Source organism: Electrophorus electricus, chromosome 15 (assembly GCF_041902795.1).
Source record: "Electrophorus electricus isolate QZ-2024a chromosome 15, ASM4190279v1, whole genome shotgun sequence".
Lineage (NCBI taxonomy): Eukaryota > Metazoa > Chordata > Actinopteri > Gymnotiformes > Gymnotidae > Electrophorus > Electrophorus electricus.
Genome location: NC_137511.1, coordinates 8,296,483 through 8,309,988, shown reverse-complemented (window position 1 = coordinate 8,309,988; position 13,506 = coordinate 8,296,483).

Below are 13,506 nucleotides of genomic sequence, written 5' to 3'. Positions count from 1 at the left end.
ATCACCCACACAATCAAAAATAAATAAATAAATAAAAATCCTTGCCAATTAAGTTTATGTCTACCTAAATATGACTTCTTGGAAATGTATGTCAGTCATTTTGTATTTGAGGTGTTAGAATAATAATAATAATAATAATAATAATAATAAATTAGATATATTGTAACTCAATTTTGCTTTTTTAATTTATTATACATGATGGAAAGAGTATGTTGAAGTGTAGAAGGTGAAGTAATTATTTTTACAGATTTAACACAGAAACCTCTGTATACCTCCACAACTTCAGCACCCTGAACAGCACCAGATCTTTGACAGTTGTGTTAAGGACCTTGGACAGCACCCAGTGTAGGCAATAACATCAACTGCAACTGAAAACAAAGTAACCCCATGTAGGAAAGCAAAAAGAAAAATATATAACATCTCTAAGAGACAGTGCCAGCAACAGTCAGACCTTGTATGGCTCAGCAAAACCAAACCACTGCACTTACATCAAGCATGCTGGTCATGGTGTGAGACGTAAGTATACTTTACACACATCTCACAGTTCTTTGTAGAGAGCAGTATAAAATCATGTGTTTTATTTGGTGTTAGAGGACTTTTAAGTGTTGATACTTTGCTGAGTGAGTACTGAGACTCCCTGGACTATTTCACAGTTAATGAATCTCTTTGAGAGTACATTGGGCTTTGTAGACAGAGACCTTGGGTCTAACAGACTCACAGCAAGCAGGGGTCCAGAGATCCAGGTCAATGGTAAAGAGCATCTAAAGCTCCAGGTCAATAGAACATAACCCAAAACAATTCACACTTTTAGTTCTCTCACACTGCCTCCCAACCCTGCCTATTTGAGCTCCACTACCCAGGATACTCCGAACAGTCATGTGTAGAGCCATCCACATAACTCCTTCAATCCAGTGACTCACAAGAGGTCCAAATCTCCTGATTACTGATTGTGTCCACCTGCTCCTCGTTATTATCCATGTTTAATTAAATACCTCTTTGTAAGGTATTGCCACTGTGTGCATTCATATTGAGTGTTCATTCTGTTTTGATTGTTTTCTGGTTCTGACATTGTCTGTTTTGTGAATTACATCTTTTTGGATTTGCACCTCTTTTTTCTCAATTATCTATAGCTCATTACCAGATTTTTCATGCTTTTATCAGTAAAGGTTTTCCTCCCAATTTTACCCATGAGTGTTTGTGTATTTCTGTCTTGTCACAAGCTCAAACAGTTCTTATATCAAGTAAAGCTGGACAGCATAGTAGTTGCTGTGTTCAGGAGGTACATTAAGAAAGATCTTTAAGAGAATGTATCCATCTGGAGTACTGGAGTCCATGAATGGACAATGACACATATCAGAATATCAGTTTTGTACCATGAATATCAGAAGCCCAGTTACTTCTGCACTAGTATCACAGAACGTTCCTCTTTGTTCATTACCTTAAAAAATGTGCTAGAGTTTCAATGTTCAGCATCTCAGAATACCATAAAATTTTATAAAACATTACCCTCCAGCTGTTTAAATCTTTAAGTTAGGACATGTTAAGATATCTTTTATATAATGTGTTGTTATATTACTGTCAAGGAGCATTGCTCCTTGCTCTTGTCAGATTGAAGTACTCATTCTAAATGTAGTCCAAATTATTTCATTTCCCAGACACGATTTATTGTTCTATTGAACACAGCTGCATATTTGTACTCTGACTAATTAAAACCTGCACACTTAGTGACATCAGAATTCCATTTCTCCAATTTGCCATGTGCTTATGAAGGCAGAGACTGAGTTTGTAAAATGAGGTTCTAATGTTTGATCATTAAATATTTAGAGTGCTCTTTTGCTAAGTGCCAACTAATGCATCTAGGGGAAATAAGTCAAACCAACTAAAATGACAGAAATCATCTGCAAAACGTATCTGTAACTGGAAGACGTACTACATATGGCATGAACCATTTGAAAAGGATTCAGTACTCAGTATAAATAAAGTATTTTGACAACCCATTTTCAAATTAAATTTGTTCCTTTCCAGTGAGTGAGACATTGTATACAATCAGAAGTCTGCTCTCACATAAGTTCTTGATGGATATATAGAACATAGGTTAGATTTCAAGCAGCAAGGATGTCTGATATTTTTAACTCAATGATTCTCCAGGGGACATGTTTATCCTCCAAGATAACTTGCTTTCAAGTCAGAGTAAAATATAAAAAAGATTCTTATGTCATGTTGGTCCCTTGATTATGGATCAAAAGTTGCATTTTTAATTACTTGCCTGTGTGATTTGTCAAAGTCTTAACAGAATGCTACAGCAGAGTGATGATGTTACTAAATTTTGGTTTTAACTGCCTGCAGGTTAAGAAAGGTACCAGTGGGTAATCTACAACCACAAGGACTCAAAGGACCAGTTTTCCAAATTATACTTTGCACCTAATCTTGTGTAAGCTTCAGAAAACATCTCATAATGTATGAAAAGTCCACTGGAATTATAATGTCCACAATTCATTATATTGGACTTATAATGAGTCGTGGCTATTGGTTCTACATGAATTGTTTGCCTTAACAATACACTGTACATTAGTATTGTTTCAACAATCTTGTTCTCTAACTTCAGTTTATTAAAATTTAGCATATTTAATTTGATATATAATATTCAGTACTGCCTCATTTCCTTTGTTCAGTTTTCACAATAAGAGGCCATGATGACACATTGTTTATTTATAAAAAAAAAATTATTGGACACATGGACAGACATTGCTCTGGGCAGTTCTGCCACTTCTCTTCTTTTTCGAAAGACTTATTGCCCAGCGTTTACCTTCCTTGTCTGCTATCCACACCCTGACACAGTCCTCTAGAAAGCAATTAGTAGACTTGTCGGGTAATTGCATGTGGAAGTGTCGGCATGGCTACACTACTAAGAGGAAATGAGATACGAAATCAGTCACGTTAATCAAGTTTTACGAAATCGGTACAGCATTCATGATTTGCTCGATCAAGGAATCATGGGAGATTCATTTGCTGACAACTGACCGCCCCTCTTCCATCCAATCCCTCACCCCACCCTGTTCTACTCACTAACTGTCCACAAGAAAATGAGAGTATTCGTCAGTGCTCCCAGGAGGAGGGGATAGCAGCGGAGACAAAGCAGCCCCCTCTGCAGCTGCCACAGCCTAAGCTGCTCCCACTCGTCACTCTAATTAGTTTTGTTTCTGCACCCCAGGCCCACGCCACATCGGTTTATTACAGCAGCTACTGCAAAAAAAATGCCCGATCTATACTAAAAAGATCTGCACGAATGCACACAGCCTGTAGTGAGGGGGCGTGAGGGGGTGCACTGGAGAGCACTGACTGGAGCGGAAGGTGTGCAGTGAGTTGTGGAAAGGCAGATGTACGGAGATATAGTGAATGTGGACCGGAGAGGTGGACAGAGTGGAAGCAAAAAGAGAGGTAGACATACTTGCTGACAGACAGACTGTGCTGTGTGACTCGTTAATCTTTCCCACCTCCGAAAGGCCTGTGTGAAATAAACAAGCTCCTTTCTAGCTTTCTCTTTTTCGCTCTTTCTATTTCCCTCATCACCTCTCTCTCACACACACGCGTGCGCCTTTTCTGGTAAGAAAAAGAACTTCACAATGTTTTCTCCTAGTTGTGTTCAGTTTTTCAAGGACAGAAAGTATCACACTTTGCACTCTTTTCCAAAGGAAAATTAAAAAATGCATTTAAACTAACATTTACCTAATTTGTCAACTGTGCTCATCACTCTATTTTACTTCTAGGGTCACAGAAGCGTTAGCTAGCACACATTCTTTCAAATTATTATTAGAATTCTTGAAAATAGAGTACAGAGGACAGTAGACACATAGCATTGGGGAAAGATGAGTGTTTTTTTCCTGGTGTTACTGTTCGAATTCTGTCCATCTGAAAGCTAAATTTATAATATTCTTCATGCAACTATCACCCCTCCAATCCCCTCCCTCTCTCTCAAACACGCACACATAATGCACAACCAGTACATATATGAAATTCCGATTTAAAAAAGCTTTGCTTATGTTAAAAGTGCTTTGCTTATTAGAGCAGTCTGGTGGTATTTTGAACTATTTAGTCTCTCCAAAAGACCACTTGAATATTCCACTCAGTTCAGCTCAGTTGAAATCAAATAAGCCTCATAAAACTTGCATCAGGGGCCTTTAAATTGACAGTCCTGCTCTGAAAATCAATCACTCCTGACACCTCTACAGGAAAAGGCTGACACAGGCAAAGTTTCTACAGTTCTACATTTATATAAGTTTCATGCACATATCTGAAAATTAGATTAGTCTGAATGCACTAATCTAACGCAATTAAAAGAAAAACTATTCTGAGCACTACTCTCTGATTACTATGTGTAGTATTTCTCCTACATTTGACCCATGTAGGGTTCATGAAGCATGTGAAATTTATTTGGTGTATGTTGAGGGTGGGAGGTTTCAGTGACACCACCAGGAGAGCAGCAGTAGTGTGAATAGTGAGATATTTATCCAAAGTTGTTTCTCCATTTGTATTTCTGTGACTCTGTGTACACACACAACAGACAGACAGGCACTTCTTGGTTAATTTGTAATTTCATTGGTTTGTGGTGTAATCAGATAAGGAGCACTCCAAATGCCAAATGAAGGGTGACTTAGTGCCTCAGGATTGATAGGAATTCTCTTGTGTGTATGTGTGTGTGTGTGTGTGTGTGTGTGTGTGTGTGTGTGTGTGTGTGTGTGTGTCATTGTACATGCACATGAGCACTCACTGTGTATTGTACCATGAAAGAATCATGGGGTAATACAGTTTGCTCTTCTAATTATTTTAATTGTTTCAAACATACTAAGAGACTATACAGTCATAGAGTTTCCGAAACTGTTTAATTGTTTGACACTTTTATAGTTTATTATTTCTCTCTCTCACACACACACACACACACACAAATACACACACACACACACACACACACACACACACACACACACATCTGAGGCTCTGAGGCTTTTTACATTTGTTGGTATATGCTATATGTATCAATCTGCAAAGATGACATAATAGCCAAAAACAATATCTGAGATCATTTTTGAATGAACAATTAATTGCTTTGGTTCTCAAAATTATCTAGTTACCATGGTAATTAAGGGTTACAGATTAGGAAATTGATTACAACTGGATTAGTTGGTGATTACGACAGATGATTGCAAGCATTAAAAACCCGTTCATTACGCTCATTATCCATTTATTTTGTCTAAAACTAAAAGACGCAAACTCTCTCAAGACTGCACCCTAGTGTTCTAATTTAACAATGTCACGGGTCTTGTATAAAACAAATACATGTGACATTAAAAGTGCAAAATGAGTCAGGAAAAAAAAAAAAAAAAAACCATAGTTCTCCTAAGAGAACTCTCATGAATATACCAAAGATCTGTGTCATCGAGGGGCCCATTCAGACACAACATATTAATAGGTTTATTTCATTTTGTGCATTTCGATCTGTTTTCGTCATTTGCCCAAACGTTTTTAACATATTTTGAACTATGCGATTCTATTTCAGTAATTGGGTAATATCTGCCCGCGCCTTTGAAAAGTGCTTGTCTCGTCTCATTTTCAGAACTCCTTAGACATATGATGTGGTGCAGATGTATTTCACGATAAGTACACTTTTGCCTATTACCGAGCATTTCCATCTGGTCCGATCCAGCTTGGGTGTTCCAAACCACTCAAATGGAAGTTCGGAACATGTAATGGATCGATCTGAATCCGTCCCTCATTATTTGCTATATCTCCAAAAACAGTTAGCTCGAAGATGGGTGAGTCCGTCTGATTTCTATCAGTCACTATTCTCGTTCAGGTTACCAGTAATTGTTCTCCTGCTTTTTTCTAGGAAAAAAAAATGAATGAGACGTATTGCATGTATATTGCACTGAAATTATACATCTATAAATCCTACATATAATAAATATGTTTCTCACCAACTGTGTAAAGAAATCGTTTTTGCATTCCTACATTTATTTTTTCGCTGTACTTTATAAGTGGGAATGTTTTCGCGCTTATTGTATTGGTGCTGTTAAACTGGTCAATTTAAATGCTTAAATGAATGAATGGTCCACAGATTGCCATCGAAGTTTTTGCATATGAAAATCTGAGGAGGTCGCACGTATTTTTTTTTAGTTGTTAACTGTAATGATTTTGTTACTGCCAATCAATTGTTGCCTTTAACAAATATATGTATCAAACGTTTGACACTAACGCGATATTTGACAATTGCACGTACTCTGTAGGTAGGCTACAAGTGTACGGGGTGAAGGTGGGGCGTGCGACAAATGACAATATGGGCCCGCTGGGGGGCGCGTGCACTGTAACAGGTTCTGTTAAGGTTGGTTGGGCAAGTTTCCAGGTGATTCATTAAACGGATACTAGTTTACAATCGTACAGGCGGTGTTAAAGAGGCTTCTATTTATATCATTTGCTAATAAACATTTACTCTGGGTAGTGATTCTAGTAAAACAGGCTTACTGCCAGTTTGTTCCTCAAAAGAGTGGTAGGTTTCATGGAATCTGCAGTGAATTACCGACAAAATAACAAGATTTGGACAGAGACGCAAACAGCAAACACACACTCAATTGTAGAAGCTCAGCTGTGAAGGAACCAGTCTTTTTACTATGAGAGGTCGTTTAGGACGACATAAGTGAAACACTTGTGCACAAACACTTTTTTTTTACCTTTCACAGACTCAAAGTCACTTTACAATCACAAAGTTGGATAGAAAAAAAGACATTAATTGACGCAATCAACACATGAATTAACAAATACAAATAGGAAGAGAAGTTATGAGAAATGTTGGGAGAAGACGTATTTTTTAAGATGTGATTTGAAAGAGGAAAGTAAAGAGCAGAGATGGAGAGATAAGGTAGTGTTCCATAATTTTGGGGCCATGACACTAATGGAGCATACGGGTGGGGCAGTCTGAGTGTAGGAGTTCAGCTACGTAGGGAGGTGCAAGACCATGCAGAGCTTTGAATGTAAGGAGGAGGATTTTAAACTGAATGCAGTCAGGGACAGGGAGCCAGATGTAGACTGGGTGTGATGTGGACTGATTTCCTTGTATGAAGGACATATTGGACATATTGAAGTGAGCGGATGGTTTTGTTTGGGATGCCAATGAAGAGAGAGGTACAGCAGTCAAAAGAGGAGGTGACAAAGGTGTGAACCAGAGTCTCAGCGTCTTGTTTGGAGACCTAAGCCTAGCAATATTACAGAGGTGAAAAAAGGCTTCTTTTTTTTTACCAGTGTCTTGACGTGGGGTTCAAAAGAAAGTGAGGAGTCAAAAAACACACCAAGGTTCCTAACCATGGATGAGGATTTGATCAAGACACTATCCAGATTTAATTTAAAACTGTAGAAATTTGAGATTTTGGACTCCGGGCCAATAAGTAGATTCTGTTTGTCAGAGTTTAGTTTTAAGAAGTATATGTTAATCCACTGCTTGAGATCTTAGGTAGAAGAAGGAGGTGGTAGAATAGTGTTAGCCTTGGTGTTAATATAAATCTGAGAGTATTAATCAGTATAACAATGGAATTGAAAACCATGCCTGTGGATAATGGGTAGCATATAGATAATGAACAGTAGAGGGCCAAGGACTGATCCCTGGGGAACACCTTGAGTGATGGTATTAATGTATGATTTCTGTTTACTTAAAAGTATGTTATGGTTAAAAAAAAAAGTATGTTATGTGTCAAATGTGGCACTTAAATCTAGAAGGAGGAGAATACTCAGGTCACCAGAATCAGTAGAAAGAAAATAATTGAGAACACGTAAAAGGGCTGTCTCAGTGCTGTGCATAGGATGGAAACCAGATTGGAAAGGTTCAAATAGAGCCTGTGTATTTAAGAAAGATCGTTGAGAAGCTACAACTTTTTCTAATACCTTGGCTAGTAAGGGGAAATTGAAAATGGACTGGTAATTATCAAGAAGTAGAGCATTTACTGCAGGTTTTTTAACTTACATTCTGTGTTTACACACCAGTCAATGAATGTGCAAGTTTGTGTACATACAAGTGTAAGTTATCATGCTCAAATATTAGTGGGCTATTACTGTGATTACTACTATATACTACTATGTATACTACTATACTATTATGTATAATTGTATTAAACATGTGAAAGTGCTTCACATGTATGTAAAGATGGTGTGCATATGCACAAGTGTTTTATGTATTTTGCCTTGAACAGCCTTCCATTTTTTACTGATCTTGTATCAGGCTACTGGGATTGCCTCGATAAACAGCCCTAAAGTTTCAGACAAAGTTTGATCACCACATCACAGCAAGGTAGTCTAGGCTTAGTAGTTAAATGCTTTAAAATAAATTAAATAAATGTGTGTAAATTTGACGATGCAACAACAACAAGGGTGTTGCTTCTGTTCAGATTGATAATTAGTCCAGATAGACATCAAACATTTTTGTTTTGTGGCCTACACTTTGCCTACAAGTTTCTGCCAAGTTATAGACTTATTCTGTGTATGGTTTTATGATTTAAAATACCAGTATGGGTGTTTAAGACATGTTAATGTTTTTAACCCCCTTTCTTTTTTCCTTTTTGCCAATTTTAATATTAATTTGTGCCTGTTTCTTATTTGTAAGCAGCTGATCTGTGACTCCCCAGCTAGGCCATGCACCAGTTCAGTGTGGTTTGTCAGGTAAATATGGACTCCTGAGGATTTGATAAAATCACCATTGTTCCGACCAGTTTACTTCGCAGCATGGCTCAATGCATTTAATACTTAGGAATCTTAGTGCATAGCCTTTTTTAGAGGCTATTTTAAATGTTAGCAGAATTAAAGTGCTTATCAGAGAATCTGAATTGCATTCAGATGCAAAATGTGCTGTGGTAATTATGCATTTATTGAATACAAGTGGTGTGAATTATAATAATCCAGGTTATCTGAGATTGTCATGTAAGTATAGAAAGATATTCGCCTTAAAGTACTGCTTAAATGTGCTTTGATAGACCTAAGTGTAAGTCAGTAGGAATTCTCTTGTTTGCCAAAATGGCAGATACTTTGAAAGGGTTTAAGTTGTTGGGTGTTATTTTCCAGATACAACTTTAAGGCTGGCCACAGGTGGATGGCTCAGGGCTTGTTCACGGAGCACGACATCACTAGGGCTCTTACCATGGCATCCAGCAAGCTGTGCAATACCCCTGCACTGGGCATCACAGGGACTTGAAGACAGTGAACCTGTTGTACTACCACCCCAGGTAGTACTCATGCCTAATCATAACCAACTTCAGCCTGGCATACTGGGGGAGCAGGCACTAGCTCAGGGGAGGCAGTGGCATGGTAGCAGGGGGAAAGCATGGGGGTGGAAGTGGCCAAGGGATGACAGGTTGTGCTCTGTCAAGGAGTGATGATGTAGAGGTTACTGGACATAGAAAAGGTTGTGGTTATATAGGTCTAAAAAGGTAAGGGAGCGATAGTTGATTACAGAAGATTAGATGATGGAAAATCCAGAGAGGGCAGTCGTGGAAGTGTTGTTGCTATTGGGCAAGATGAGAGAAGAGATACGAATGAGTGTCTGATTAGTTCTGGAGATGAAAGGGAAATAGATGAGAGCTTGAGATTTGATGGAAAGCAGTGGAGGCAGCAGTGGTGTGGAGGATAACTGAACTTGTGGTCCTGCACTTTTAGAGGTTACTGAAACAACCAAAGGGGAAGGGGGAGATGCAAGTCAAACAGATGGTTTAGGGATTTATGAACACAACAATCTTGGGCTTGATGCAGTAGAAGGAAGCATGGATGCAGCCAGTCAAGAGCAGGAAACCCATGTGATAACATTACAGGTGCAAAAATGGAAATGTGCTGGGAGCAGTGAGGGTGGAGATGATAATAAACACACAGCTAGGCAGTGAGCATACTGTGTGGCACCCCAGAGTGCCTGGCTCCTGAGATGGTATGCAGGAGACCTTATAGCTGTGTAGTGGACATGTGGGCACTGAGGGTTATCTACATCCGGCTGACTCGTTTCATTCTCTTCAAGCAGTACTGCCAGCCTTGCCTCTTCAGGACCATCCTCAGTGGTAGCTACAACTTCCACTGTGAAGTGAGTGGCATGATGTAAGTTATAGGTCACATCATGTTATGGATGGATAATTCTCAAAATATTAATTTTATGCCTTAGGTTTACCACTTTCCAACACAAATCTTATTAAAGCTGTTTTCTATCATTTATAACCTTTCCCACAACCTTAGTATGCAGACCATTACAGTACTTTTAAGCTTCTCTGTGCTGAGGAAACTTTCAGTACAGTCACAAAGGTGCATTTTTGTTTATTTAGTTAAGCCAGAATAGTAGGCCTTAATGCTACATTTGATTTTTGAAACTTGCTATTTTCCACCCTATGTGACAGGCAAAAAATTAGTCAATAACATCTAAAACAGACTTGTCTATACCATAGGTTTCATATTTTCAAAAAGCAGAAGTTTATCAGGGTTTTTGAGGGCTGGCAAATCTGTCAGTGATGTTTGCGTTGTGCCATTATAAATTATGGAAAATAACCATCCTATAAGCTATGTTGAAACATAGTGCCTATCAATAAAGCAGTATTTATTTGTGTCTTACTATGTGAATTCAAGCAAAAAGGAAATATAGAGCATACAAATATATTCATTCTTGTAAAAGATTCAGTTTATTTGTTAATGATGTGTTTAGTATAACATATCCAACATAGAAAAGACATATGCCCCAGATCTAAATGATCTAGTGGTCTAGGAACAGTTTTGGTAGGTGTAAGGACAGCCATTGTAATGGTAACTGGAAAGAGGCAGTGGAACAAGGACCAGTCAACAGCATGCTATGAACCACAGAGTAATCTGTGTGTGTGAGCTAAAATGTGGTCATGCAAACATGCTTGAGGCACCTGACAGTCAGGCCGGCCCTCCCATGACTAGTTAACACACTGTAGCTCAGGTGTTACCAGCCTGGCCTGCGGATGTTTACTTTTGTGAGCTGGGGTGGCAGAACCGGGGGAAAGGAACGAAAAGAAAGACATCATAAATGTGCCACAAGGCCTTTATTACCTTCTTCACTTATTATTCTCTATCACTCACTCTCTCTCTCTCTCTCTCTCTCACTCTCTCTCTCTCTCGCTCGCTCTCTCTCTCTCTCTCTCTCTCTCTCTCTTTCTCTCTCTCTCAAACACACACACACACACACACACGCACACAAAATCATTTTCACCTGACTGCCATGACATGATTGTCGCAAAGGCACCTTGATTAATTTTTTGGCTTTTACAGATCAATAACACTAAATACAGCACCTCAAATACAACTATACTAGTTTCATTCAGTATAATTACAGCACTCACTCTTTGAGCTCTTTGAAAAGCATTGCGAATGCAGAGCAAGATAGAACTTTGTAAAAGAGTGCAAAATAAGCAATGTCTTTACACCAACTCGCTGTGAGTTTGAAAGCTGTTTAACAAAGTGTAATTAAAAACTACTCAGCCATTACTTATAGGGAACACCCCATACTCAGCAAAGATCTTCACGTTACTTCAGAATATATTTAAACTGATAAATAAGAACCCACCTACACTATGACGAGTGATAGATAAGGGCTGCCATGACAGACAGTCATTATCTCAGTGTTTTTTTTGTTTTTTGTTTTTTAAGGAAGGCACTTTTCCTTTACCATCATCAATAAAAGTTTTTAAAGAGGTTTATTTCCTTTGGTTGAGAAATGAAATAGAATGTCTTATGGATTTTTTTTTTTTTGCCTTCTGAAATTGTTCAGTGTGCGTGTATGTGTCTGCGAGTGAAGACTGCTCTTTGAATTCCATTCGACAGCAACAATCTTGCAATTGTCAATTTCATGGATGATTAATTGTCATTACTATGTGAGGGATGGGGACATAGGGAGACCAAGTCATAAAGAGAGAACTCTGAGGTGGAGGATGATTTAGCACTAGTCTTTCTCTTTTCTGTGTATGGTGTAGATGGATGGGGAAAGCGGTCTGGGGATTTTGCTTTGCTCCACAGGCCATGCATACATTACTGCAGTGTATCGCATACATAGTTTGTCTCCCCTACTACTTCCTCCCTAATGTACTGTTTGGGTTGGTGATGCTACTAATCCACAGAAGTAGTCATATCTAGTGAAGACTTGTAAATGAAAGCAGTCTAACTGATGGCTAAATAGCATGTTTTCTTAGAGTTTAGAGTATATTTTCCTCATTTGCATAAGTAAGAGTCACTGTGCTCATGCTCCTTCAGTGTAATTCTGGTATGATACAGCTATAGATAATGAACTTAAGAAGAGGAGTTGCTAGTTGCTAAGGAAAATGGAACAGAGGCGTGTGTAAAGAAGGAGCTTTCATTTCAGCACTTTTCATATCTGTCTGTATGTTTTCTCTAATCGATTGGTTTATTCTGTTATTTGGAAAGTGTCATGGTATGGCCCCTCCCCCCAAACGTCTCCCTGTGTGTGTGTGTGTGGGTGTGTTTGTGTGTGTGTGTGTGTGTGTTCGTCTGTATGGCCATACCCTCCTTGTGTTTGACACCTGCTCCTCACTGTGTTTCACCCGTCCCGATCACCATACCCATCCCTGTCTCGCTCACTGTACCGGTTGCTTTGTCCCCCTTTATGTCTGTGCATGTGCCCATCAGTGTGACGGTCCCTGTGTCTGTTCTCGTCCTGGTCCCTGTCTCCCTCCCATCTGTCCTGCTTCTGCTGGCTCGTGTCGAGTCGCTTGGTTCCCCTGCCTCGCCACTTGGCATGGGATTCGGGCCGTGGCCCGATAGGCTGGTGCCTCGGGAGCCGTGACATTGGGGAGGGGCTCTGTCATGGTACGGCCCCTCCCCAAATGTCTCCCTGTGTGTGTGTGTGTTCGTCTGTATGGCCACGCCTGCTCCTCATTGTGTTTCGTTAGCACGCATGTATATAAGTCTTGTGTTTGAGTGTCTGTGTGGGTCGATCTTTGAACCCAATAGCCTGCGTGCTATGCTCGTGTTGACGTGTCTAAATAAACGTATGTGTTTGTTTTACAAACTGGTTCCTGCATTCTGCTCAGCCTCCTCGTCACAGAAACATTGACCGCTAAAGGATGCCGGGAAAGAAAAGCAAGAAAAACAAGAAGAGGAAGAAAGCACAAAACTGTTCCTCCCCAGCCCTTACAGGGAAACCCTCCATATGCCTGGGCACTTTTGGTACCGTGATAACAGGGGAGAGTGCGCCTGGAAACTTTTGGGGGGGGCCCTGGGTGTAGTTCAGGGGAGGACTCCGTGGTGGCCTAAAGGCCCCTGACGGACTATGAGAACTGGTACAAGGGAGACCAGTATCCAGGTCCGGACTCCGCAGGATCCCATTACCCCTACTGGGACTACCAGGAGAGCTATGGGGAGTATGAACAAAGTAGGGGCTATACGGACGTCAGCCTCCAATTGGAATGTACCGAAGTCAGCTTCAGGTCAGACTCCGCTATCCATCAGGTGGAGAGGAGGCCCTCC